General features: G+C 38.0%; 1 protein-coding gene across 1 annotated transcript in view; it reads right to left on the reverse strand.

Moving 5' to 3' along the window:
• LOC118738239 (GATA-binding factor C-like) overlaps positions 1–4,729 on the reverse strand; it is a 102,006-nt gene that overhangs the window by 1,057 nt on the left and 96,220 nt on the right. The gene's annotated exons all lie outside the window — the stretch shown is intronic.

Genomic DNA, 4,729 nt, shown 5'->3' on the forward strand with positions numbered 1-4,729 from the left:
ACGACAAGAAAACAATCGAACGATTAGTACAAAACAAAAAAGCATAAGAAAATTACCAAATTTATTTAAAAAGAAAAAACAACGCTTAACACATACGGGTATGTATATACGTACAATAATAAACTTAAGATAATCGAAAGCATTAAATCAATTATGGGAAAATTTATTTTAAAGAGTAAACTGCAAAAACAAACAAAAAAATCATGAGAATAAAATTATGCGCGCGAAAAATTACAGCTCAGCTGAGCCTTAGCCTAAGTCCGCTGCCGTTTTGTATTGAAGGAGGAACGCTGAAGCGAGACCAGAAGCGATAAAATTTTTATAATAAATGACGTTTTAAAAATTTGTGGTAACAGTGCAACGTATGTACATATGTATGTGCGCGATAAATAATTTATAGCCACAGCTGTATGGCACCGAAGAGTTGCCAGTGCAAGGTTGCCACAGCCCACATTGCGGCAGCGCCAAAGCCACCGATCAACAGTACGATCGATCGCACCACACAACCTAAATTCGCCTGAAGCTTCTGTGCGGTGCCGCAATTGCCGCAACTGCTGCTGCCACTGAACGACATTCTACTTGCAACAACAACAAAAGCAACAGCAAAACAATGCACCAAGTGTTGCAGTGTCCGAGTTATTTTGCATACAAAGGCCAGATATGTATGTATGTAGCTATAGTGGTCCAGCAAAAGCGCCTTGCTTGTTGTTGCTGTTTGGCCTCGCTGCGGCGTGTGTGCATTGTCATAAATTGTTTAATTTGTATCATAAACAATCGCGTTAAACTTTATCCCTAAGCCATCCCCACAGAGATCGATCAAGCCACCGCCACAGCAACATTGCATTCATGCATCATCTGTGTGGCAGCAACAACAGCAGCAGCCAGGCAACGGTGATCACATCGATTGCGTTTATTCGATCGGCAAGAAAGTGCGAGCAGCGATAGCGCGTTAATGCGTCCACAACAAAGCTGCCACCGCGCGCGCTGTCAAGAACTGCCGCCAATTGCAGCTTCTGCTGACCGACCGACCGACCGACCGACCGACCAGCCATGTGGCAGGCAGGCGGCATACAGGCATACAAAATGATTCATGCCGCTTTTGCTCCCATTTCCACTTTGATTTTTTACGCTCGCTTAGTAGCGTTGCAAGCTAATGCTTTTTGAAATGTATAATTTAGCAGACACCAAGTGAGATTTATGTGGCATGCTGTTGGCGCTTTTTGTTGCATTATATATTTGGATTATGCAAGTGATTGTTTTCTTTTTGCATGGATGTGTTCTTTTACGGTAGATTCGAGGGTGCCAACTAATAATGCAAAACATGTAATGTACGAGTAAATTTGCCAGTAACTTGCAACAATATGACTTTCCGCATCAAACTTATTACTTACTGGCTGCTGTTCGCCAGCTGTGTGCCGAGGCGTATGCATATTATTGTTGCATGTGCTGTTGACTGTCAGTCGGCAATTGCTTATTTCCAGGCAAAATGCGATGTTATTATCATTATTATCATTGATTCAAGGCCTTAGGCTACAAGTACGCGTATGTATGTACATACATTGCGTTGCAAAATAATAACTTTAATTGTCGATGTGAATGTGTGTGTGCTTATTTTTATTACAAAGTAGCGCATTTAAAAGCAAAACTACGCCAGCATGAAAAATTGAGCATACTAAAGACTAACATATCTATATATTACATAAAAATATGCACGAAAAAATACAGATCATAATTTTAGATATGCGCATTTTTTAATGTCCTAAATGCATACGCTTCAAAAAGATATTTAGTTGAACAATTTTTGAGATGCAATAAATGTGACTTAATGAAATATATATATGTACATATGTATGTACAAAATTTGTGAATAGGTAAGGAAAGACAACTGAAGTAGAATATTACATTGAACCTAAACGAAAAAATAAAATAAAAATTTTACAAAAAGTAGTAGAAATAGTAGTACAAAAGGTAGCAAAAATACAAATTTGAGAGCAAAACTCGACACAACCCAAAAAAATACAGTGTCAAAGCAAAGAAAACCTTTTCAAAATAAAAGTTGGAACAGAAGTAGTAGGAAGAGAAACAAAAAAGTAGTAGAAATAAATGTGTGAAAGAAAACCTGATCCAAATATAATAAGGGGTAGAGTCAATATCCAAGAAAATTTTTTACAGAAAACATGGTATTCAATCGAATAAAAAGTAGGCTTAATAACTAAGACAAGTTGTACATTAAGCTGTGGAAAACGTAGTAAAAAAATAACTAAAAAGAATTACATATTTTCATTAGTTATCGAAATCGACTAAGGAACTGTTATAATTCTGAAAAAATAGAAATTCAATCAAAAGTAGTAGACAGAAGAGAGGAAATTACGTACAACCTGATAAAAAGTAGTGCTAACAGCAAAGCTTAATACTAAACACATGAAGTTGGAAAGGAAGTAGTACAGAGAGTAGTATAAATAGACATATGAAAGGAAAACAAAGATAGAAGAATTGTTATCGAAAACACCAAGAAACCGCAGTTTTGATTAAATGAATAACATAAGAAAAAAAAAATGAAAGGTATGAAGTAAAGGTAATAGAATTAGTAGTATTTTTGCGCAAAGAATGGAGCACATTATTAGAAAAAATAAAAACTAAAAAATAACAATTTGGAATGCGGTTAAAAACGTGGCTAAGTTTCGTGAAAATGCGGTAAAAGAAAAACTGAAAAAATTATTTGTCAAACATGTTTGGAAAAAATTTGTAACAAACAGAATTTCGGACTACAAAAGGGCAGTAAAGAAAATTGAATAATTACAAACTGGTTTAGTAAAGAGTAAAGTGAAACCACCCTCAACTGGCCAGTCTCGGTTAAAAAAGTTAATGTAGAGTTTTTCATTTGCACGAGAGGAAAAAAACTCAACTCAAATTTGAACTCCTGTGGGATTATGGGAAGTGTTCGCTAATTGAGGGGTTCCATATGTATAGGTTTTACTGCACTAAAATATTTACTAAACATAGAGTACCTAAGAGAAGACACCTGTAAGTTAGCAAATATGAACATAAGCTATTTCTGCCATGAGGATTCCCCTAGATAATCACATTCTTTATTGTTACCAACATCGACGCATCCAGAATAAAACTTAAGGGGGGCGGAGGGGGGCCTACACTATTAAGCTAGCATTTCAGGGTACAATTTTTATATGCATTAGGAAAACTCGAAACTGGCTACGCCTATGGTTACCAACCAACTCCCGATTTATTCATTGTGCACACTGTATCGCACAACGCTGGCACTGTAGCGCACACTTATGTACATCATTCACCTTATTTCGGGCACAAGATCGTGATGGATTATGCGCTTGTGATTGATTATGTGGTTGTGGTTGGATAGAGAATAAAAAAAAATTTATAATAATATTTAATGTAGGCAATACAACAGCACAACAACAACAAAAATCACCAACTGAAAATGCAACCGCATACAAAAAATTCCACACAAGCATTAGCTCTTGTGCTTATGTATGTCTGGTACAACATCGACGCACTTCAACACAGATCGCGAAAAAGATGAGCCACTGTCAAGACGGCAGCCACTGCAGCAAGAAGAAGCTGCAAGCAGCCATAAAAGCGAACTGCACACAGTAGGCATACAGCAGCAACATTTTTCATCTAACTGCCATTGTTGCCGCGCAAGTGAGCTTAGCTTACGCGTATATGTAGCTGCTGCTGTCTGCTGTCGCCGTTGTCGATCGATAGGTCCACATTGGCCGGCCACTGCATATTGTCGATCGCTGCGCATGATAATTCCCATTTGATTATCCTAATAACAGTTCTTTAGCCAATATTATATGTACGTGTGCCTGATTATAGATATTATGTTGTGCCAGCGATTGTTGCTGCGCTGTCGTACTGCCGCGATGCCGTTGCAACGATCGCCTGCCTGGCTTACCTATATATATGTATACATAAGTGGCTTCAGGTGGTTTCCGTATGCTCTTTATCCCGCTTTTTTTTTTGTTATGCAGGCACACATTGCTTGTATTGTTTTTGTGTGTTTTCTTTGGTGCGCGCAATTTTCGGGAAGCGCAGGTGATCGTCAGTGAAAATGATTATTGAATTAAAATACACATGTACCTACTTTTGCAACACGATGGCGTTCAATGTGATAGCTGTATTGCTAGTGTTTTGCTGTTGCTGTTGCTACTTTTGTTTAAATATTAAATCCTCAGACGGGCAAACAAACAAATGAATTTATGGCACTGATAGCTGTGCGCGCGCACACAATTGTTGGTTGGTTGGTTGCTGGGCTGCCCGGACTGATCGATCGATGGGCGCGAGTGCGAAATCGCGTGATCACAACACGATCGATACAAGACATCGCACGAGTCGGCGAGGTGTTGGTGGTGGTGTTGTTTCTGCTTTATTTATTTTTTTATTTACTTTTTTACGCTACACTTTTGTTTAACTACAATTGATTTGATCTTGTTGATGACTTAACAATTGGTTTGCTGTGAAAAAGGGATTATGTATATAAAAAAAATCACCGTTTTCTAGCAGAAATCTGAGCACATAATTTGTAATGAACACGAAGCGTGCTTTTATTCGCTTGTTTTCCAGCAGCCCCTCCGAAGATTGGGTAGAAATCAATGCAATCTGTAGAATTTTCAGAATGAAGATTTTTGCAGCAGAAAAGTAATTCAAAATCTAAAGAAATGCTGTGTGAAGGGTGCCAACACAGGCTACC

The sequence above is a fragment of the Rhagoletis pomonella genome, unplaced genomic scaffold (genome assembly GCF_013731165.1).
Source record: "Rhagoletis pomonella isolate Grant_MI unplaced genomic scaffold, Rhpom_1.0 Rhpom_scaffold_00004, whole genome shotgun sequence".
In the NCBI taxonomy this organism is placed as follows: domain Eukaryota; kingdom Metazoa; phylum Arthropoda; class Insecta; order Diptera; family Tephritidae; genus Rhagoletis; species Rhagoletis pomonella.